At 40.2% G+C, this 25482-nt stretch overlaps 1 protein-coding gene across 1 annotated transcript in view; it reads right to left on the bottom strand.

Moving 5' to 3' along the window:
* Positions 1-11374: 11374 nt before the first annotated feature.
* tgfb2 (transforming growth factor, beta 2) overlaps positions 11375-25482 on the bottom strand; it is a 117851-nt gene continuing 103743 nt past the window's right edge. The window contains exons 8-9 of the transcript XR_006010800.1: positions 20283-20284; positions 11375-11386 (exon numbers count right to left, since the gene is read on the bottom strand). The gene's annotated coding sequence lies outside the window, so the exon portion shown is untranslated. The remainder of the gene's footprint in view (positions 11387-20282; positions 20285-25482) is intronic.

The raw sequence follows: 25482 nt of genomic DNA, 5'->3' as shown, positions 1-25482 counted from the left end.
CAAAGGCATTACTAAAGTTAAGAAATGACATATAACCACCATAATGGATAGATCAAAGGATTTATTAAAGTCAAGACACGACACCAACATAATAGATAGATCAAAGGCTATATTAAATTCAAAGATCGTCATAACACCACCATAACAGATAGATCAAAGGCTTTATTAAAGTCATTAAACTGAATACACCACAATAATAGATAGATCAGAGGCTTTATTAAAGTCAATAAACCAAACAAACCACCATAATAGATAGATCAAGGGCTTTACTAAAGTTAAGAAATGACATAAAACCACCATAATAGATAGATCAAAGGTTTTATTAAAGCAAAGAAAAGAAACAAAGCCACCATAATAGATAGATCAAAGGCTTTAATAACGTCAAGAAACAAAAGAAAGGCACCATAATAGATAGATCAAAGGCTATATTAAAGTCAAGAAACGAAACAGACAATATCACAGATAGATCAAAGGCATTATTAAAGTCAAGAAACGAAAAAAAAGCCAGCATAATAGATAGATGAAAGGCTTTATTAAAGTCAAAAAAGGACATAACACCACCATAACAGATAGATCAAAAGCTTTCTTAAAGTCAATAAACTGAATGAACCACAGTAATAGATAGATGAAAGGCTTTATTAAAGTCCAGAAATGAAATAAAGCCACCATAACAGATAGACCAAAGGCTTTATTAAAATCAATAACCTGAATAAACCACCATAACATATAGATCAAAGGCTTTATTAAAATCAATATCCTGAATAAACCACCATAATAGATAGATGAAAGGCTTTATTCAAGTCAAGAAAGGTCATAACACCACCATATCAGATAGATCAAAGGCTTTATTAAAATGAATAACCTGAATAAACTAACATAATAGATAGATCAAAGGCTTTATTAAAGTCAAGAAAGGACATAACACCACCATAACAGATAGATTAAAGTCTTTCTTAAAGTCGATAAACTGAATAAATCACCGAAATAGATCGATCAAAGGCTTTATTAAAATCAGGAATGGACATAACACCACCATAATAAATAGATCAAAGGCATTATTAAAGTGAAGAAACGAAAAAAAGCCAGCATAATAGATAGATCAAAGGCTTTATTAAAGTCAAGAAAGGACATACCACCACCATAACAGATAGATTAAAGTCTTTCTTAAAGTCAAAAAACTGAATAAACCACCGAAATAGATAGATCAAAGGCCTTATTAAAATCAAGAAAGGACATAACACCACCATAATAAATAGATCAAAGGCATTATTAAAGTCAAGAAACAAAATAAAGCCAGCATAATAGATAGATAAAAGGCTTGATTAAAATCAATAGCATGAATAAACCACCATAATAGATAGATCAAAGGCTTTATTCAAGTCAAGAAAGTACATAACACCACCATAACAAATAGATCAAAGGCATTATTAAAGTCAAGAAACGAAAAAAGCCAGCCTAATACATAGATCAAAGGCTTTATTAAAGTCAAGAAAGGACATAACACCACCATAAAAGATAGATTAAAGTCTTTCTTAAAGTCAATAAACTGAATAAACCACCATAATAGATAGATGAAAGGCTTTATTCAAGTCAAGAAAGGACACAACACCACCATAACAGATAGATCAAAGTCTTTATTAAAATGAATAACCTGAATAAACTACCATAATAGATAGATCAAAGGCTTTCTTAAAGTCGATAAACTGAATAAATCACCAAATAGATCGATCAAAGGCTTTATTAAAATCAGGAATGGACATAACACCACCATAATAAATAGATCAAAGGCATTATTAAAGTGAAGAAACGAAAAAAAGCCAGCATAATAGATAGATCAAAGGCTTTATTAAAGTCAAGAAAGGACATAACACCACCATAACAGATAGATTAAAGTCTTTCTTAAAGTCAATAAACTGAATAAACCACCGAAATAGATAGATCAAAGGCTTTATTAAAATCAAGAAAGGACATAAGACCACCATAATAAATAGATCAAAGGCATTATTAAAGTCTAGAAACGAAATAAAGCCAGCATAATAGATAGATAAAAGGCTTGATTAAAATCAATAACATGAATAAACCACCATAATAGATAGATCAAAGGCTTTATTCAAGTCAAGAAAGGACATAACACCACCATAACAAATAGATTAGAGTCTTTCTTAAAGTCAATAAACTGAATAAACCACCGAAATAGATAGATCAAAGGTTTTATTAAAGCCAAGAAAAGAAACAAAGCCACCATAAAAGATAGATCACAGGCTCTATTAAAGTCAAGAAATGAAACAGACACCATCGCAGATAGATCAAAGACTTTGATAAAGTCAGGAAATGACATAAAACCACCATAATAGATAGATCAAAGGCTTTATTAAAGTCAAGACACGACATAGCACCAAGATAATGGATAGATCAAAGGCTTTATTAAAGTCAAGGAAAGGACATAACACCACCATAACAGATAGACAAAAGGCTTTATAAAATCAAAAACCTGAATAAACCATCATAACAGATAGATCAAAAGCTTTCTTAAAGTCAATAAACTGAATAAACCACCATAATAGATAGATCAAAGGCTTTGTTAAAATCAAGAAAGGACATAACACCACCAAAATAAATAGATCAAAGGCATTATAAAAGTCAAGAAAAGAACAAAAGCCACCATAATAAATAGATCAAAGGCATTCTTAAAGTCAAGAAACGAAATAAAGCCCGCATAATAGATACATCAAAGTATTCATTAAAGTCAAGAAAGTACATAACACCACCATAACATATAGATTAAAGTGTGTCTTAAAGTCAATAAACTGAATAAACCACCATAATAAATAGATCAAAGGCATTATTAAAGTCAAGAAACAAAATAAAGCCAGCACAATAGAAAGATCAAAGTTTTTATTTAAGTCAAGAAAGGACCTAACAGCACCATAAAAGATAGATTAAAGGCTTTCTTAAAGGCAATAAACTGACTGAACCACCGTAATAGATATATCAAAGGCTTTATTAAAATCAAGAAAGGACATAACACCACCATAATAAATAGATCAAAGGCATTATTAAAGACAAGACATCACATAACACCACCATAACAGATAGATTAAAGGCTTTCTTAAAGTCAAGAAACTGAATGAACCATCATAATAGATAGATCAAGGGCTTTATAAAAGTCAAGAAATGAAACAAAGCCACCATAATAGATAGATCAAAGGCTTTTTTAAAGTCAATGAACTGAACCATCCAATATAAAAGATAGATCAACGTCTTTATTAAAGTCAAGACACGACATAACATCAACATAATAGATGGATCAAAGGCTTTATTAAAGTCAAGACATGACATAACACCAACATAATGGATAGATCAAAGGCTTTATTAAAGTCAAGAAAAGGACATAACACCACCATAACAGATAGATCAAAGGCTTTATTAAAGACAAGAAATGATATAAAAGCACCACAATGGATAGATCAACGGCTTTATTAAAGTCAAGAAAGGACATAACACCACCATAACAGATAGATCAACGGCTTCCTTAAAGTCAATAAACTGAATTAACCAACATAAAAATGGATCAAAGGCTCTATTACAGTCACCAAAGGACAAAACACCACCATAACAGATAGATCAAAGGCTTTATTAAAGTCAATGAACTGAACAATCCACCATAATAGGTAGATCAAAGGCTTTATTAAAGTCAAAACACGACATAACACCAACATAATAGATAGTTCAAAGGCTCTATTACAGTCAAGACACAACATAACATCAACAGAATGGATATATCAAAGGCTTTATTAAAGTCAAGACACAACATAACACCAATATAACAGATAGATCAAAGGCTTCATTAAAGTTAAGAAATGATATAAAACCACCATAATAGATAGGTCAAAGGCTTTATTAAAGTCAAGAAATGATATAAAACCACCACAATAGATAGATCAAAGGCTTTATTAAAGTCAAGAAAGGACATAACACCACCATAACAGAGAGATCAACGACTTTCTTAAAGTCAATAAACTGAATTAACCACCATAATAGATAGATCAAAGGCTTTATTACAGTCACGAAAGGACAAAACACCACCATAACAGATAGATCAATGGCTTTAGTAAAGTCAAGACACGACATAACATCAACATAATGGATAGATCAAAGGCTTTATTAAAGTCAAGACATGACTGAACACCAACATAACAGATAGATCAAAGGCTTCATTAGAGTCAAGAAAAAACATAACACCACCATAACAGATAGATCAATGGCTTTATTAAATTCAATGAACTGAACAATCCACCATAATAGGTAGATCAAAGGCTTTATTAAAGTCAATGAACTGAACAATCCACCATAATAGGTAGATCAAAGGCTTTATTAAAATCAAGAAATTATATAAAACCACCATAACAGATAGATCAAAGGCTTCATTAAAGTCAAGACACCACATAACACCAATATAATAGATAGATCAAAGGCTTTATTAGAGTCAAGAAAGGACATAACACCACCATAACAGATAGATCAAAGGCTTTCTTAAAGTCAATAAACTGAATTAACCACCATAATAGATAGATCAAAGGCTTTATTGAAGTTACGAATGGACAAAACGCCACCATAACAGATAGATCAAAGGCTTCATTAAAGTCAAGACACGACATAACACCAATATAATAGATAGATCAAAGGCTTTTTTAAAGTCAAGACACGACATACCACCAACATAATGGATTCATCAAAGGCTTTTTTAATGTTAAGAAAGGACATAACGCCACCATAAGAGATAGATCAATGGCTTTATTAACGTCAAGGCACGACATAACACCAACATAATGGATAGATCAAAGGCTTTATTAAAGTCAAGAAAGGACATAACACCACCATAACAGATAAATCAACGGCGTTCTTAAAGTCAATAAACTGAATTAACCACCATAATAGATAGATCAAAGGCTTTATTACAGTCACGAAAGGACAAAACACCACCATAACAGATAGATCAACGGCTTTCTAAAAGTCAATCAACTGAATAATCCACCATTATAAATAAATCAGAGGCAATATTAAAGTCTAGAAATGAAACAAAGCCACCATAATAGATAGAACAAAGGCTTTATTAAAGTCAAGAAAGGACATAACACCACCATAACAGATAGATCAAAGGCCTTTTTAAAGTCAATAAATGAAACAAAGCCACAACAACAGATAGATCAAAGGCTTTATTAAAGTCAATAAACTGAATAAACCTCCACAATAGATAGATCAAAGGCTTTATTAAAGTCAATAAATGAAACAAAGCCACAACAACAGATAGATCAAAGGCTTTATTAAAGTCAGTGACCTGAACAATCCACCATAATAGATAGATCAAAGGCTTTATTAAAGTCAAGAATCTAAATAAAGCAACCTTAATAAATAGATCAAAGGCATTATTAAAGTAAAGAAATTAAACAAAGCCACCATAATAGATAGATCAAAGGCTTTATTAAAGTGAAGAAATGTAATAAAGCCACCATAATAGATAGATCAAAGGCTTTATTGAAGTCAAGGAACAAAATAAAGGCACCATAATAGATAGATCAAAGGCTTTATTAAAGTGATTAAATGAAACAACGCCACCATAATAGATAGATCAAAGGCTTTGATACTGTCAAGAAATTACATAAAACCACCATAATAGATAGATCAAAGGCTTTATTAAAGTCAAGAAACAACAATACACCACCATAGTAGATAAATCAAAGCCTTTGATAATGTCAAGAAATGACATAAAACCACCATAACAGATAGATCAAATGCTTCCTTAAATCAATAAACTGAATTAACCACCATAATATATAGATCAAAGGCCTTTTTAAAGTCAAGAAATGAAGTAAAGCCACCATAATAAATAGATCAAAGGCTTTATTTAAGTCAAGAATGTCAAGAAAGGACAGAACAATCAGTATCAGACTTCCGGTATGATGGCGCCTGTGTTTGGCTTTGCCGCTACCGGCAGCTGTCTGTCTAGCAACGCGGCGTTACTGCTGTTTCTTGCTCTGCTGTTTTTGCTTAGTTCCACTAACGTTTTTGCTGCTATAGTTTACGACCGCCTGACACTTTTATCCATCGGATCTTTCATGATCGGAAAGGATACCTCATCTCCGTGCGCTGGTCTTCTCCATTCTCTACTCCCGGAGGCTGGTTTCTCATCTGGCGTCTCGGGATCACGCAGACCGCGGAGGAGAGGAAAAAGAGCTGGTGTCCAGGTGATGATCAGGCTGCTCTGGAAGCGTGGAGTGTCCGGTAAGCGACGTCGAGCGTTCATGGTCAACTGTGCTCGGTCGTTTTCCATGGGTGAGAGTTTTTCCTCCGCGTCCCTGCCTGGACATGCAGGGCCTGGACTTCTGAGGCCTTGCTATCTTCGGAGTGTACATCCAAACTCTTCGTTTGCTTGGTCTCATTTTCCCGTTGTGAGCGGATTACCAGAGAATCAAGGAGTTAATCCACAGTTCCTGCGGCCCTTGACTCAGGCTGTCTCTGTAAAAAAACAGGCCCCTCTGAACTTGGCTCTCCTTAATGCCCGATCTGCATCAAATAAAACTTTTGTGTTGAACGATTTAATTCTCTCTAAAAATTTTGATTTCCTGCTTCTGACTGAAACCTGGCAGCGTTCCTCGGACTTTTCATCTCTCATTGAACTCTGCCCAGCTGGTTATTCCTTCATCGGTCAGCCTCGGACATCTGGCCGTGGAGGGGGAGTTGCTGCGGTTTTTAGGACCCGTTTTGCATGTCGATCCATGAACGTCGGACACTTTGCTTCGTTTGAACTGCAACTGATTAAAGTGGGTGATAAAACCCCCTTTTACTGCGCGATTGTCTACCGTCCACGTGGTCCAAACAATCGGTTTTTAGTTGAATTTAGTGACTTTTTATCCTCCACTTTGAAGCTGTCCAGCCTGGTTATAGTTGGTGATTTTAACATACATGTTGATGATGACTCTGACCTCTCTGCCAGAGGTTTCATCAGTGTCATGGATTCTTTTAATTTTACGCAGCGTGTGTCTGTGCCCACACATGCCAAAGGCCACACATTAGACCTTGTTTTTACTTTGGGGTTGGATATTGATTGTCTTTTTTCTGAGGACATTTTTATTTCTGATCACCTCTGTATTTTTTTTAACTTGTCCTTTCCTGTGTCGATCTCTCCTGCTCGGAGAGAGGTGAGCTCTCGTATCATCGACTCCTCTACTGCTGGTGTTTTTTCTGATGCTTTTGATTTAGTCTTATCCTCTGATGACGACCTTGATCGCTCCATTGATCTTTTTAATGATTTTAGTCTTTCCATTTTAGATAAAGTATGTCCCTGTTAAAACTAGATTTGCTTCTGTTGCTAAGTTATCCCCTTGGTTAAACAACAGCACTCGCTGTCTAAAACGTTGCTGTAGAAGGGCTGAGCGGTTGTGGAAGAAAACTGGTTTGCATGTCCACCTGCTTTACTTGAAGGATCTCCTGGCTTCCTTTAATGATGCTGTTAGAGATGCAAGGGCTGCCTATTTCTCAGATCTAATCACAAAAAGTCGTGGTAATCCTAAAGTGTTATTTAACACCATTACTAAATTAATTACTCCTACTGCTCCTGCTGTCCCTATTGCTTCAAATGAGGATTGTGAAAAATTCCTAGCCTTTTTTTCTGATAAAGTCAAAACGGTGAGAAGCTCTTTGTCTCCGTCAGCTGTGTTTCTGCTCCCAGTCCAGCTCGGCCTGTGATTATAGATAAATTTTCACCTGTTTCCTTATCCGAGCTGGTGACATTAGTTGGCTCAATGAAGGCATCTTCGTGCTCTCTTGATGTTCTACCTACATCCCTTTTTAAAGATGTCTTCCTGGCTATTGGTCCCTGTGTCCTCGCAATAATTAACTCCTCTCTGCTGCTTGGTCAAGTTCCTGGCTATTTCAAGAATGCTGTCATTCATCCACTCTTAAAAAAACCCAAGCTCGATCCCTCCCTTTTTAGCAGCTATAGACCTATTTCACATTTGCCATTTATCTCTAAAATTTTAGAAAAAATTGTTGCTAAGCAGCTTACAGCTGCTTTAGAGACGCATCATATCCTGGATCATTTTCAGTCTGGCTTTCGCAGGGCTCAGCCCTGCTTAGAGTCTCCAATGACATCCTGATACAGAGCGATGCAGGTCATTGTTATGTGTTATTGTTACTGGACCTGACCTCAGCTTTTGACACTGTAGATCATCGCATCCTGCTGGACAGGCTGAAACGCTGGGTGGGGGTTTCAGGATCTGCTTTTAAATGGTTCTCCGCTTATCTCTCTGGGAGACTAGTCTCCGTGGCTGCTGCTAAGTTTAAATCCTCGTCTTCAGCTCTTGATTTTGATGTTCCACAGGGTCCTTTATTGTTTATTTTATATTTGCTGCCACTGCAGCACATTATTGGCTCTTTTAAAGATATTTCTTATCATTGTTATGCTGATGATATTCAGCTTTTTATTTCTTTTAAACCTCAGGATGTTTTTAAGATTCAGACATTGCTTTGGTGTTTGGATGCTGTCAGGAGCTGGATGAATGACAACTTTCTTCAACTTAATGATGAAAAAACCGAGGTCCTTGTTTGTGCCCCTGACAGATTTTTACCTGAGATAGCTGAGAGTCTTGGCCCACTTGCCTCATGCATTAAGCCCTCGGTCAGGAACCTTGGGGTAGCCCTTGACCCTGCAATGTCCTTAGATGCACATGTAAAATTACTTACTCGCTTTTGTTTTTATCACCTCAAAAACATTGCTAAGCTGCGCCCAGTTGTTTCATCATCTGAGATGGAGATGATCGTTCATGCCTTCATCTCATCCAGACTGGATTACTGTAATTCCCTCTTCACATGTTTAAACAAAAAATCGCTTGATCGTCTCCAGTTGGTTCAGAACGCTGCTGCAAGGCTGATAACTAAATCCCCCAAATTCACCCATGTCACTCCTCTACTAATCCAGCTGCACTGGCTGCCCATCTATTACAGGGTGCATTTTAAAATTTTGGTGTTTACATATCAAGCCCTACATGACCAGGCACCTGAATACATCAGGGATCTCCTAAAGCTCTACGTGCCCAGCAGGTCCCTGAGATCGAGTCATCAAGATCTGCTGGTTGTTAAACCAACACGGCTGGGAACTAAGGGTGACAGAGCCTTTGCAGCAGTGGCTCCTGTCCTCTGGAACTCCCTTCCTCTAGGCCTGAGATCTGTGGACTCCATGATCTCTTTTAAAAAGCAGCTAAAAACACATCTTTTTAAACTTGCTTTTACTTAGTTTTATTTGTTTTTATTATCTCTGTATTACTGTTATTTGGTGTTTTATCTTGTTGTTAAGCACTTTGTGATTTTATCTTGAAAGGTGCTATATAAATAAACATTTACTTACTTACTTTCTTACTTAGAACAAAACTTCCGCTTCCGCTTCAGACGCTGCACGAGACGCTCTGCCCGACTTTGCTTAATTTTTATTGGCTTTTAGCAGTTTTAAGTCTGTTTTAAGCCTTTTAAAAATCTGAATTTGTACAGTCACACTATTTTTACCTGTAGCTTTTGATATTCTGGTTTTATAAAGAACAGTTTTAACCTGAAATCAGAGAAGGCTTGTGTGCGTGCAGCTCCTGCCTGATCCCCACCAACACACAACAGGGAAGCTTCCTGGTTACCGGTGAGTCATGGCTCCACTTACCTCGACATCCAGTTGTGAAAGCTCCATCAACCTGAGCCAGAAGATGATCGAGCTGGAACGGAGAATTTCCACTCTTTACCAAATCCAGGAGGGTGAACACAAACTGGACACAATCCTCCTCGGCCAAACTAAAGCCGCCGCTACTAGTGCTCAGCTAGCCGACACAGCACCCTATCCAGGTGATGTGTCCCGGGCTCCCACCAATAGTTCATCCAGATCACTTGCGGCAGAGGGATAGGCTGCTTCAGCAGTGCTGCTCAGCCTCAACACCTGGCTCTCCTCCGCCTGTAGTTCCCACAGCCTAGGTTTTATTAACAACTTTGATGCTTTCTGGGAGCGGAGGCATCTTTTTGGGGCTGACAGGCTCCACCTCAACTCCCGGGGCTGCCGTCTTCTGTCCACCAATTTGGCATTTGGTGTACAGCACTCCTGCACCCAGCCCACTCATTAAACCAAACCCACTGCACCTGCTGACCTGTCCGTCACGGATTGATGCCCCCCTGGTCCCAGCTCCTACTTTCTCAGTTCCACTTTTAACAGCAAAGCTCGCAATACTGGACTTGGACCTAACATTCCTCCACAGAGTTCATCAATTCATGTCATCATCACATTCAGAGAGCAACCACACCACCACAAACCATATCATACCGTAAACATCAATAATCTCAGGCCTCTCCCAAAATGTCAACCAGTACCTGCTTTTTCAGTTCAAATGTCACCAGTCACACTCAACATGGCACTTTTAAATATACACTCGCTGTTAAATAAGTCTTTAATTGTCAATGACCTGATTTTAGACCACAAACTAGACTGTTTGTTTTTAACTGAAACATGGTTGGGTGTTGATGCACCTGTTGTTCTAACTGAGGCCTCCCCACCAAATTTTAACTATTCTTTTTCTATACGAACTGGTAGGAAAGGTGGTGGCACAGCATCTTTAACCAATAACACTCTCACCACCAACAGATTTTATTCGCTAATTTTACCACTTTTGAATATCACGCCATTGTTTTTAGCAGCCCTCCAATTTTATGTGTCACTGTTTATAGACCACTCTAACAATGTGCTGCTTTTATTAATGAGTTTTCAGAATTTTTATCAATCATACACACAACATACAACATGATAATTTTAACCGGTGATTTTAACCTGCACATAAATAATCCTTTAGACTCTGTTTCAAAAGAATTTTTAAACATTCTTAACTATATGGATTTTACACAACACGTCACACAGCCGATTCACAACAGAGGACACACCCTGGACTTGGTCATTACCTATGGCCTTTCTGCCAGTGTGTCCTCTGTTGTTGACTTGGCTGTCTCTGACCACTACTGTGTGTTTTTTAACATCACCAGTTTTATTCAGCGGGAGACCTTGGTGCGAACTGTGAGGAAGAGCTATCTAACCTCTGAAGTGGCTGCAAATTTTATCAAAGTTCTAGATAAATGTCCTCCTGTGATTTTACCTGCACCCTGTGATTTTATTGTTGAACACTTTAACAGTAAACTGAAGACAAGCCTCGACTCTGTTGCTCCACTCACTACAAAAAAGATTTACACAAAACTTATATCTCCCTGGAGGAATGAGGAGGTCAAAAAACTCAAAAGAAATTGCAGGGCGGCAGAAAGGAGATGGAGGAAAAATAAAATGACAATAAATTATCAGATATTTTGTGAGCAACTTAAAATTTACAATAACGCACTAAGGAACTCAAGAAACATATACTTCGCAAAAATAATCAGTAACAATAAAAATAATCCCAAGGTTCTTTTTTCCACCATCGATCAATTATGTAACCCTGATTTTAACAGCTCCCAGTGAACCCCAACAGACTCTTTCTGTGAGCAGTTTGCAGACCACTTCAGAGGTAAAATCAGTGCCATCAGATGTGGTATTTTATGCAACCAGAACACGAACACATCTGAGTGCTTGGTTTTACCTGAGGAAACACTGGACAGTTTTGTCCTGGTTAATGCTGAGATCCTTGATAAAGTTTTTTCCACAGTAAAACCCACCACCTGTCTTTTAGACCCAATTCCCACTTCACTTTTTAAAACATTTTATGGATTTTTTAAAGATGAGCTTTTATACATGATAAATTGCTCTCTTCAGATGGGCGTTTTCCCTTCCGCCTTTAAAACGGCGGTGGTGAGGCCCCTTCTGAAGAAGAGCAATTTGGATTGTAATGATCTTAATAACTATAGACCTGTATCCAACTTACCATTTTTAAGTAAAATTTTAGAAAAACTGTTTTTTATTCAGCTTAATGATTTTTTAAATAGTAGAAATATCCTTGAGATATATCAGTCTGGATTTAGGGTGAACCACAGCACAGAGACTGCTCTCCTGAAGGTTTTAAATGATTTTAGGATTAACTGCAACTCACAGAACCTCTCAGTCTTGGTGCTACTGGATCTTAGTGCAGCCTTTGACACAGTAGACCACACTATTCTTTTAAACAGACTGAAACACCTGGTGGGCCTCTCTGGTGCTGTTCACAACTGGTTCACTTCCTATCTCACAGACAGAACTTATATGGTAAGTTTTGATACATGCTCCTCTAAGATCCATAAAATGACATGTGGTGTGCCCCAAGGGTCAGTTTTAGGCCCTGTTCTTATATGCTCCCTCTTGGCAGCGTCATCAGGAGGCATGGAGTAAACTTCCACAGTTATGCTGATGATACTCAGCTGTACATCTCCATGTCTCCTGATGACACGAGACCAATGGATGCCCGTTTCAACTGTATTTTAGATATCAAATCCTGGATGGCAGAAAACTTTTTACAGCTTAACCAGGACAAGACTGAAGTTTTAATCATTGGTCCTGAGGCTCAGAGAGAGAAACTCTTAGCTAAATTACAGGCATCCGCATTAAACCCATCATCACAAGTAAAAAACCTGGGCGTTATTTTTGACTCTGAGCTTGGTTTTATTCCACATATTAAACATGTTACTAAAATAGGATTTTATCACCTAAAAAACATAGCCAGAGTCTGTCCCATTCTTTCTCTGGCCAACACGTAGATGCTGATGCATGCTTTTATCACCAGTCGTATTGACTACTGTAATGCCCTGCTCTCTGGTCTTCCCAAAAAGAGTATTGCACCTCTACAACTTCTACAGAACTCAGCTGCTTGTGTGCTGACGAAGACCAGAGGGCGGGCCCACATTACACCAGTTTTAGAATCACTGCATTGGCTCCCCGTGTGTTTCAGGATCAATTTTAAGGTTCTCTTATTGGTTTTGAAATGTCTTAATGGTCTTGGGCCTTCTTATCTTTCAGATTTGCTTTTAACTTATGAACCCTCGGGGCCCCTGAGGTCTTCCGGTACTGACCTCCTGACTGTACCTAAAGTCAGGACACATACTCACGGAGAGGCAGCTTTCCAGTGGTATGGTCCTCGTCTGTGGAACAGCCTGCCGGAGGAGCTCAGGGCTGCAGAGAATGTTAATGTTTTTAAGAGCAGGCTCAAGACCCACCTTGTTAATTTAGCTTTTACTTAATATTTATTCATTTTATTCTTATTTATTCTATTCCCCTAGCCTATTTATTTTTCTATGTTAACCCATTTTTATTTATTCTATGCTTTTATTCTATTTATATTATATTTAGGTTATTTCTCCAGTGTTTCCTCGGAGGGGGCTCTCTGCACCGGGGGCTTTCATCGGCTGTGGCTGCTGCGGCTCTGTCCTGGGGGTTCTTTCGGTCTGGTCGGGTGGCTCCTCTGCATCTCACCTGGCCATGTGCCCTGGTTTGGTGTCCTGGCGGTTGTGGCCTGTGAGCAGCTCCCGGTGCAGACGGTTCCCTGTGATAGTGTTTCCTTACCTGGCTCACTACATACTGGTATGTGAGAGGACGCGGGGAGGGAGGGGTTTGTGTGTGTGTGTGTGTGTGTGTGTGTGTGTGTGGTTGGGGGGGGCACTGTTTTAACCATGGAAAGCACTTTGTGCTGCATTTATGTATGAAAAGTGCTCTATAAATAAAGACTGATTGATGGATTGAGAACACCACCATAACAGACCAATCAAATGCTTTCTTAAAGTCAATAAACTGACTAAACCACCATAATAGATAGATCAAAGGCCTTTTTAAAGTCAAGAAATGAAGTAAAGCCACCATAATAAATAGATCAAAGGCATTATTAAAGTCAAGAAGCGAAATAAAGACAGCATAATAGATAAATCAAAGGCTTTAGTAAATTCAAGACACGACATAACACCAACATAATAGATAGGTCAAAGGCTTTATTAAAGTCAAGAATCGAATAAAAGCCACCATAATAAATTGATAAAAGGCATTATTAAAGTGAAGAAACTAAATAAAGCCAGCATAATAGATAGATCAAAGGTTTTATTAAAGTCAAGATAGGACATAACACCAGGATAACAGATAGATCAAAGGCTTTATTAAAGTCAATAAACTGAATAAACCACCCTAATAGATAGATCAAAGGCTTTATTAAAGTCAATAAACTGAATAAACCACCCTAATAGATAGATCAAAGGCTTTATTAAAGTCAATAAACTGAATAAACCACCCTAATAGATAGATCAAAGGCTTCATTAAAGTAAAGAAAGGACATAACACCACCATAAAAGATAGATCAAAGGCATTATTAAAGTAAAGAAACGAAACAGACACCATATTAGATAGATCAAAGACTTTGTTAATGTCAAGAATTGACATAAAACCAGCATAATAGATAGAACAAAGGCTTTCTTAAAGTCAATAAACTGAATAAACCACCATAATACACAGATTAAAGGCCTTTTTAAAGTCAAGAAATGAAGTAAAGCCAGCATAATAGATAGGTCAAAAGCTGTATTAAAGTCAAGACACGATATAAAACCAACATAATAGATAGATCAAAGGCTTTATTAAAGTCAATAAACTGAATAAACTACCATAATAGATAGATCAAAGGCTTTAGTAAAGTCAAGACACGACATAACACCAACATAATAGATAGATCAAAGGCTTTATTAAAGCCAAGTAAGGACATAACACCACCATGACAGATAGAACAAAGGCTTTATTAAAGTCAAGAAACAAGACAGACTCCACAACAGATAGATCAAATGCTTTATTAAAGTCAACAATCGAAACAGACTCCATAACAGATGCATCAAATGCTTTATTAAAGTCAAGAATCACATAAAAGCCACCATAATAAATTGATAAAAGGCATTATTAAAGTGAAAAACTAAATAAAGCCAGCATAATAGATAGATCACAGGCTTTATTAAAGTCAATAAACTTGGGGGGGGCGAGTAGTGGAATCGGGGGGCGCTTGGCCTGCAGCTGCGCTCGCATTGTGGAGCGCCACTGGCATTGTGAATTTGGGGGGCGTGCGGACAACTTTTGCCAAAAGTTGCTGCGATGTTCCTGGTTGCACTTTATCTGTTCGGGCCTCTCATTCTGATTGCAACGATGCCCCCGTCTGGTTTCTGCCGGCTTCCTGTGGCGAGTTATGAGCCTTAACGAGCCAGCTTCCCGAGCTCTTTGGCGCCCCCTAGCGTCCGAATGGGGGGTTGCAGAGTCCCTATCATAGCCTTTTTCGATTCAGGGGAGTCTGGCCTTTCCGTGGACACCTCTCGCGAGTCTCTGTGACCTTCCGTTCAAAATTTCTAATTCTGCCCATCCCCCGCACACTGGCGAGTCTGGGGATGGGGGGGCAGCTGAATCGCAGCTTTGCAGAGCTCCACAGGCCAGACTACATGCAATTTTAGAAGTGGAGTTACGGAGCCACCCTTTCGGGGGCTCGCCCGGGCCCCTCCGGGGCTTCCGTTTTGGCCGCTTTTACAGCCACAGCCTAACTGCATCCCAATGGTGGCAGCCATTTTGTGCTTCCAAAATGCCACTTTCATATCGATCCCCATTCATTTTTTGGACTAATTTCTCGGTCGAATTCCTCAGAGACAGTGGGACCCAGGCAGACGGTTTGAACACTTCCCAGCTCATGCACGGCCCCCCCCTTTGAGAGATCGATGCCCGTTTGGGGCCAGGGCAGACTTTTGTCCAAAAAGGGGCGGCAGGCCTCTGACCCAGAGACATGTGGTAGAGCCCCTCGGGACGAGCACGGGGATGCCTTCGGTCAGTCCCTGCAACCTTCTTTTTGCAGAGGGGCGCCCGTCTGACATTGTGGGATTTGGTGCCCCCTACCGTCCAAACGGTGGGTCGCAGGGCCCCCATTCGAGCGCTTTCTGATTCGGGGGACTCTGGCCTTTCCGTAGACGCCCCTCGTGAGTCTCTGCAACCTTCCGTTCAAAATCTGTAACTCTGCCCCTACCCCGCTCCCCCAGCCATTGAGGGGTAGAGGGCATAGCTGAATCTGAGCTTTGCAGAGTTCCACAGGCCAGACTGCATGCAATTTTAGAGGTGGAGTTACGGAGCCACCCATTCAGGGGCTCGCCCGGGCCCTTCTGGGGCTTCCGTTTTGGCTGGCAGGGCAGACTTTTGTCCAAAAAGGGGCGGCAGGCCCCTGACCCGGAGACATGTGGTAGAGCCCCTCGGGACGAGCGTGGGGATGCCTTCGGTCGGTCCCTGCGACCTTCCATCGCTGACCCACAGACATGTTGTAGGCCCAGCTGCACCGGTCGTAGAAATGCCCTCGTTGCGCCTGTGGCCCCTTCCCACCCCCCGGGAGATCCACCCAGATTGTGGGTTATGACCAGCTTTACCCAGCCGCCCTGCGGCACCCGTAGGGTTCACGTGCCCCATTGTGGCACGCCAGCGCTCGGAACGAGGAGCGCTATGAGGGGGTCCGGCTCCCGGGAGCCTGGGGTACTTTCCTGAAAATGGAAGGAGTCTGATTTTCTCCAAACCTGGACTGTTAGAAAGAGCGGGAGGCGCAGGCGTGAGAAAAGTCTGCTAATTCAGGTGTCCGGGGGACGTGGGACCAAGTATCTGCCACCGAAGGGCCATTGGTCGAAATTCAGGAGGCAAGTGTTTCACGTGGGAAGGCCTTGGCACCCTGGCCAATCCCTGCAATTTTCAGACACAAACTCACGACTCCAAAATCCAGCACTAGGGGCACTCTGTCTGGCACTCCACCAGTAGGGGGCGCTATGGGGATTAACTTGGGCCAAAGTTTGAGCCCAGCCTATGTCCCACCCTCGTTCTCCATTTATGGGAATGCCGGGCATGTGCGGGCGAAACGGGCACTTTCCGGGCACTTTGGGCGCTTAAAATGGCTAAAATAGGCCTTATCTGACTTCGCCCTAACTCTAACCTTGACTTCCAAAATCGTAAAAGTAGTACAACAGTGCCCCCAAGTGCTTCCAGATTCGTAATTCCACAATAATAAAATTTAGAAGTCGAATTTGGAAGTTTATTCCGAAATCGTGTTTAATAAATACGCATCTGTCTTGGAATTGTGGAAGTGTAGCGGATTCCCCTCTAAATGAATGCCTAACCCCTAACCCTATCCCCTAACACCTAACCCACTCCCATTGACCTCAAAGTGGACTCATTCTACTCAGGGGGACTCCAACACACGGGAAAAACACTTGACAGCCCATTTCCACTCACTTTCTCTCCACTCAGCCCACTTCCAATTGGAGACGCCATTCATTCCTAGGGGACCCAAAATGGACGGTACTCCCATTTACCTTAAAGTGGAATCATTCTACTCAGGGGGACTCCCAGACACGGGAAAAATACTTGGCAGCCCATTCCCACTCATTTCCACTCACTTTCTTTCCACTCAGCCCACTTCCAAATTGGAGATGCCATTCATTCCTATGGGACCCAAAATAGAAAGTACTCCTATTGACCTCAAAGTTGACTCATTCTACTCAGGGGTACTCCCACACACAAGAAAAATACTTGGCAGCCCACTCCGACTCATTTCCACTCATTTCCACTCCATTCAGCCCACTTCCAATTTCTTTTTTAAAAAAGGTAATGTTTTCTGACCAAAATAAATAGGAATGTGGAATGTGGAAGTGGGCCATTTCACCCCCACAGGATGTAGTCAGAGAGCTTCATTATAAGCCACAAAACAAAATTCACTTGATTTTGCAAATTTATGAATTTTTAAATGTGGCATACCTAGTGTCCTCGTTTCCACATACTTTCTCCCCACTCAGCCCACTTCCAAATTGGAGACGCCATTCATTCCTAGGGGACCCAAAATGGAAGGTAGTCCTATTGACCTCAAAGTGTACACATTCTACTCAGGGGGACTCCCACACACAGGAAAAATACTTGGCAGCCCTTTCAAACTCATTTCCACTCACTTTCTCTCCGCTCAGCCAACTTCCAAATTGGAGACGCCATTAATTCCTATGGGACCCAAAATGGAAGGTACCCCTATTGACCTCAAAGTAGACTCATTCTACTCAGGGGTACTCCCACACACAAGAAAAATTCTTGGCAGCCCACTCTGACTCATTTCAACTCATTTTCATTCCAATCAGCCCACTTCCAAATTCTTATTTAAAAAAGTAATGTTTTGTGACCAAAATAAATAGGAATGTGGAAGTGGGCCATTTCACCCCCACAGGATGTAGTCAGAGAGCTTCATTATAAACCACAAAACAAAATTCACTTGATTTTGCAAATTTATGAATTTTTAAATGTGGCATACCTAGTGTCCTCGTTTCCACATACTTTCTCCCCACTCAGCCCACTTCCAAATTGGAGACGCCATTCATTCCTAGGGGACCCAAAATGGACAGTACTCCCATTTACCTTAAAGTGGAATCATTCTACTCAGGGGGACTCCCAGACACGGGAAAAATACTTGGCAGCCCATTCCCACTCATTTCCACTCACTTTCTTTCCACTCAGCCCACTTCCAAATTGGAGACGCCATTCATTCCTAGGGGACCCAAAATGGAAGGTACTCCTATTGACCTCAAAGTGGACTCATTCTACTCAGGGGGACTCCCACATACAAGAAAAATTCTTGGCAGCCCACTCCGACTCATTTCAACTCATTTTCACTCCAATCAGCCCACTTCCAAATTCTTATTTAAAAAAGTAATGTTTTGTGACCAAAATAAATAGGAGTGTGGAAGTGGACTTTTTCACCCCCACAGGATGTAGTGAGAGAGCTTCATTATAAGCCACGAAACAAAATTCACTTGATTTTGCAAATTTATGAATTTTTAAATGTGGCATATCTAGTGTCCTCATTTCCACATACTTTTCTCCCCACTCAGCCACTCCCAAATTGGAGACGCCATTCATTTCTATGGGACCCAAAAATGGACGGTACTCCCATTTACCTTAAAGTGGAATCATTCTACTCAGGGGGACTCCCAGACACGGGAAAAATACTTGGCAGCCCATTCCCACTCATTTCCACTCACTTTCTTTCCACTCAGCCCACTTCCAAATTGGAGACGCCATTCATTCCTAGGGGACCCAAAATGGAAGGTACTCCTATTGACCTCAAAGTGGACTCATTCTACTCAGCGGGACTCTAACACACGGGAAAAATACTTGTAAGCCCACTCCCACTTGTTTCCACTCATTTTCTCTCCACTCAGCCCACTTCCACACCTTTTTTTTTTTTTTTATTTTTTTGTTAAATGGTGCTGCAGGAAACGGCTGCCTTACCAGTGTCTCTTACGCAACCGAGTGATTCTTTCTTTCTTCCTATCATTGTATTCCTTATTTTATATATATATATATCCTATTTTTGATTCTATTGAATATTTTTAACTCTAGTATGGCATTTGCATGTCTTGTTAATTCAAGAGATGAACTTTTTGCATGGAGGACTAATGTCGGAATGCAGCACAACGTACCGACAGAGCTGAGGAGGAAGTACAGAGGCTGCAAGTCAGGATCTAAGCTAAAGGCTGCTCGATGACGTTTTAAGCCAGTGATCCCCTCTGTACTAATGGGGAACGTCAGCACACTACCTAACAAGATGGACGAGCTTTTGGCACTGAACAATCAACAGAGACATGGCTCACTGATGTGATACCGGATGGTAACGTGGATCTACCGGGTTTCACTGCTGTGAGAGCTGACAGAGACATTAACGCCTGCGGTAAGAGCAGAGGTGGGGGGCTCATCATATATGTGAACAAACGTTGGTGTTGCCCAGGACATGTCTCAGTGAGAAAGGAACTGTGTTGCCATGACTTGGAACTGTTAGCCGTTAGTCTGCGGCCATATTACTTGCCGAGGGAGCTTAGTCATGTGATCGTGCTCTGTGTTTACATCCAGCCCAGCGCGGATACATCAGCTGCCTGTGAGAAGATACACACAGTAACAGCAAGGCTGCAGACTAAGCACCCCGAGGCGTTTATGGTCATATCTGGGGATTTTAATCATGCTTCCCTGGACTCTACCTTGGCCTCCTTCTACCAGGCTGTAGACTGTCCCACAAGGAACAACAGAACAACAGATCTGCTGTACTCCAATGTGAAGGATGCCTACAGAGCCACCCCCCTCCCCCCACTTGGAAAGTCTGACCACAACCTGGTATACCTACAGCCACAGTACACCCCCCTGGTCAAAAGGATGCCTAAAACCACATGCTCGATCAGGAAGTGGTCACCTGAGGCAGGGGATGCCCTGAGAGAGTGCTTTGACATCACTGATTGGGATGTACTGCTGAGACAACATGGTGAGGACATAGAGGAGCAGACTCACTGTCTGACGGACTACATCAACTTCTCGCTGGACATAGTCTCCCCCAATAAGACTGTTCGTTGTTATCCAAATAACAAACCTTGGATAACACAAGATGTCAAAGCTGCCCTCGACAGGAAGAAGGTGGCTTTCATGAACCATGACAGGGAGGCAATGCAATTAGCATAGCAGGAGGGGAAACAATGCCTGAAGGTGGCAAGGGACACCTACAGAAGGAAGGCGGAGGATAAACTGAGTGAGAGCCGTATGAAGGAGGTCTGGGATGGTGTCAACACCATCACAGGCTTCAGATCAAAGGCCATAACAGCGGGGGGGACAGTGGAAGAAGCAAACAGGCTGAACATCTTCTTTAACCTCTTTGACCAGCCCACTGTCCCCCCCTCCCCCACTGCAGTACACATCCTCCCTGACTTCATCCCCTGTGCAGCCCCCCTGTCAACCTTTACCCCTCCCCCCATCTCAACACCCTCCACATATAACAGCTGAACAGGTGAGGGGAGAACTGAGGAAGCTCCACCCATGGAAAGCAGCTGGCCCTGACGGAGTGCCTCCTCGTCTGCTTAGGACCTGTGCTGATGAACTGGAGGAACCACTCCAGCATGTCTTCAACCACAGTCTACAGCTAGGGAAAGTGCCTACCCTGTGGAAAACATCCTGTATTGTTCCAGTTCCAAAGAAAAAACGTCGAGGTTAGCTGAACGATTACAGACCGGTGGCACTTACATCCCAGCTGATGAAGACGATGGAGCGGCTCATCCTCAATCTCCTCAAGCCCCAAGTGCAACAGGCCCAGGACCCCCTACAGTTTGCCTATCGCGCAGGTGTGGAGGATGCTATTCTCTACCTCCTACACCGTTTCCAAGTTCATCTGGATAAGGGGAGGGGCACAGTGAGGATCCTCTTCTTGAATTTTTCAAGTGCCTTCAACACAATCCAGCCCCTGATGCTTCTGGACAAACTGAGGGAGATGCAGGTGGACCTCTGCTTGGTGTCCTGGATTGGTAACTACCTCACAGAGAGACCGCAGTATGTCAGGCTAAAGGACACCACATCTGACACTGTTATTAGCAGCACAGGAGCACCCCAGGGGACGGTGCTGGCCCCCCTCCTCTTCACACTCTACACCTCAGACTTCTGTTACATCTCAGAGCTGTGTCACATCCAGAAGTTTGCAGATGACACAGCCATCATGGGGTGTATCAGGGATGATGGAGAGGATGAGTACAGGAATCTGGTCAGTGACTTTGTCACCTGGAGTCAGATGAACCATCTCCAGCTTAACACCTCAAAGACTAAGGAGCTGGTTATTGACTTCAGGAAGTCCAGCCCACAACCACGTCCAGTGACCATCAGGAACGATAAGGTGGAGATTGTAGACAACTACAGGTACCTCGGGTTGTGGCTGGATAACAAGCTGGACTGGACATGCTGTACAGATCACCTGTACAAGAAGGGCCAAAGCCGTCTGTACTTCCTGCGAAGACTGAGATCTTTTAACATCTGCAGGAAACTCCTGTGGATGTTCTATCAGTCTGTGGTAGCTAGTACGCTTTTTTATGCTGTTGTCTGCTGGAAAATATTACAAACAGTTGCAATAACTCATACGTGCAATAGTGAACTGGGAATCTGTACGACCTCTACTGTGTGCAATGCTTGTTTATATTGTTTTATTTAACTTATCTTATTGTTATTATTGTTATATTTATTGCATTCTATTTGCCTCTATTTTGCTTTGTACTTGTATATATTGTGTCTTGTGCTTGTCCTGCTTTACTGTTGGTGTTGTATTACTACTGGTACCCAAATTTCCCTGAGGGCTCTCTGAAGGGATTAATAAAGTATTTCTATTCTATTCTATTCTACTCGTGTTATATGTGTTACATGTCTTGCATGTGTTATATGTGTTACATGTGTTATAATATTTTATGTGTTATATATGTTACATCTGTTACAGGTGTTATATGTGTTATATGTGTTGCCTGTGTTACATGCGTTATATGTGTTATATGTGTTACACATGTCATATGTGTTATATGTTTTACTTGTGTTATTTGTGTTCCATGTGTTATATGGTTATATGTGTTACATGTGTTGCATGTGTTACATGTGTTACATGTCTTATAATTCTTATGTGTTATATATGTTACATCTGTTACATGTGTTATATGGTTATATGTGTCACATGTGTTGCATGTATTACATGTGTGACATGTGTTATAATTCTTATGTGTTATATATGTTACATCTGTTACATGTGTTATATGTGTTATATGTGTTACACATGTTATATGTTTTACACTTATATGTGTTATATGTGCTTTACCTGTCATATGTCTTACATGTGGTATGTCTTCTACATGTGTTTTATGAGTTATATGTGTTACACGTGTTACACATGTTACATGTGTTTTTTCTGTTATATCTGCTACATGTGTTACATGTGTTATATGTGTTGCATGTATTATATGTGTGACATGTGTGATAATTCTTATATGTGTTTTTTATGTGACATCTGTTACATGTGTTATATATGTTATGTCTTATATGTGTGACATGTGTTACATGTTTATGTGTTGCATGTGTTATATGTGTCACACGTGTTATATATCTTACATGTGTTATATGTGTTAGATGTTTTACATGTGTTATATGTTCTACATGTGTTATATGTGTTGTATGTGTTACACGTTTTATATGTGTTACATGTGTTATATGTCTTACATTTGTTATATATGTTATATATGTTATATGTGTTACATGTGTCATATGTGTTTTATGTGTTATATGTGTTATCTGTGTTACACAAGTTATATGTTTTATGTGTTACACATGTTATATTTGTTACATTTGTCATATGTATTATATGTGTTACACATGTTATATGTGTTAAATGTGTTATTTGTGTTATATGTGTTTTGGGGTACAGAGGTCCATAAAATCTGCTACCATTGGAGAAGCCCCAGGTCAGTTCGGTGAAGGGGGAATTTTGTGTGTATTTTGGTTTTGAGTTTTTGATATTCTAAGAATCTGTTGCTGTTAATCCCATATTGTGATGAGAGTGTATTAAAAGATCAAATATTTCTGTTATGGATAATATGTTGAAAAGTAATCAATTCGTTAAATTGTAGCATATTTTCGTTTAGTAGAATATCAGAATTGTTCCAGATGGGTGTGGAGGAGTTCGTCTTTTTTTTAGAAATTCCCAACAGGCTGTCAGAGAAATGGTGATGTTGACACTTTAGAAGCACTTTAGCTTTTTTATATTTGAGCTGAAAAAAAGATTAGAAATTTCCAAATTATCACAAAATGTTTGTTCTATTTCAATCCACAAGTCATCTAGTGGACTAGGTTTGAGCCATTTTAGGTCATTTTGCAACCTATTAGCTAGGAAGTAATGTTGAAAGGTAGGCAGGTCTTCTGTAAAGTTTTTAAACTGATCCTGGGATGTTTATTTTTCCAGAGAAATCTGGAGATGTGTAATTCTAGTGATTTAAACCAGGTGGAGGGGGGTTTCATAGGAATCATAGAAAACAAATAGTTGATTTTGCGTAGAACCATCATTTTTATAGTGGCAACTCTCCCCATGAGTGAAATGGGTAGAGATTTCCAGCGAGCAAGATCATCTTCTATAGTCTTAAGAAGGTGAATGTGATTAAGTTTTGTTAGGTTGAGAGCCTGGTATCATTAGATACACCCAGGTATCTATTGTTACCTGATTGTAAGGTGATGTTGGGTAGATTCTGAAAGCTACAGTTGATGGGTAGAACTGTACTCTTAGACCAGTTAATGAAGTAATGCGAGAGTGTCGAGAATTTATTAATTAGTGAGACTGTTTCAGATAGAGAGATTTGTGAGTAGCATAAAGACTTATTTTATGAAATATATTTTTGGACTGAATGCCTTTGATAGCAAAAAGTGAGGGGGTAGTAGACAACCTTGTCTGGTGCCCCTTTGTAAATTAAAACTTGGAGAGGTTTGATGCTTTGTTCTGACACTCGCATTAGGAGAACAGTATAAAATTTTAATCCAGGTAATGAAAGATGGTCCAATGCCAAATCTGTTTAAAGTAGCTAGTAAATATTTCCAGTTAACACAATCAAAAGCTTTCTCTGCATCTAAAGAAACTATTATTGTTTCCAGGTTATTGATGGTAGAATAATCTATTATATTAATTAGTCTCCGCATGTTAACAGTGGAATATCTGCCCTTTATAAAGCCTGTTTGATCAGGGTGTATAATGAGAGGAGTTAATTTCTCTAGCCTTCCAGTTAATGCTTTGCAGATTATTTTAAGGTCAGCATTTATCAGTGATATAGGTCTGTAGTTAGATGGTATTGTGAGGTCTTTACCTGGTTTTAATTGTAAAGTAATGGTGGCAGAGTTTATGTTTGGAGGTAAGTAACTATTTTCCTTTATTTGTGTCACCATTTTGAAAAATGTCGGGACTAGTGTTGATCAGAATTCTTTATAGAACTCTGCTGGGAAGCCATCCAGACCTGGGGCTTTTTTAAGGGCTTCATGTAGCTCCTCCACTGTGAGGGGGGAATCTAAGGCCGTGACTTGTTCCTGCTGTAAACCTGGAAGATCTATATTGTTAAGAAAATGATGGATATCATTGTCTGATGGATCTAAGTGTGATGTATACAGAGTTTTATAGAAATCTCTAAAGATGTTGTTTATTGCATCTGGGTCATGCGTAATATTACCTATTGAATCTTTAACAGCTGACATGGTAGATTTTTCCTTATTTATTTTTAACTGGTTAGCTAAAAATCTTCCAGATTTATTACTGTGTTCAAATGTCTCCAAGCGTAATCTTTGCACCAGAAATTCTGTTCTCTTGTTGATTATTTCATTTAATTCCAGTCTAGCCTTCCTCATTTGGTTCATCGTTGGTTCCTCTGGTGAAGCACTGTAGGCTAATGATTTAATTCTTATTTCTAATTCTAATATTTTTGAGTTTTCTTTCTTTTTTTTATGTGATGCAAAAGAGATGATTTTGCCTCGCATTACCGCTTTCCCTGCTTCCCACACATGCTGAGACTCCTGGTTTGTCATTGTTTTCTAAGTATATAGCCCATTCTTTTGTGAAGTAGCTGATAAAGTCGGGATCTTTAAGCAACGCTGTATTAAATCTCCAGCTTTTATTCGGTGGTGTG

Source organism: Melanotaenia boesemani, chromosome 6, assembly GCF_017639745.1.
Source record: "Melanotaenia boesemani isolate fMelBoe1 chromosome 6, fMelBoe1.pri, whole genome shotgun sequence".
Taxonomy (NCBI): domain Eukaryota; kingdom Metazoa; phylum Chordata; class Actinopteri; order Atheriniformes; family Melanotaeniidae; genus Melanotaenia; species Melanotaenia boesemani.
This window is presented reverse-complemented; position numbering and strand designations above follow the sequence as displayed.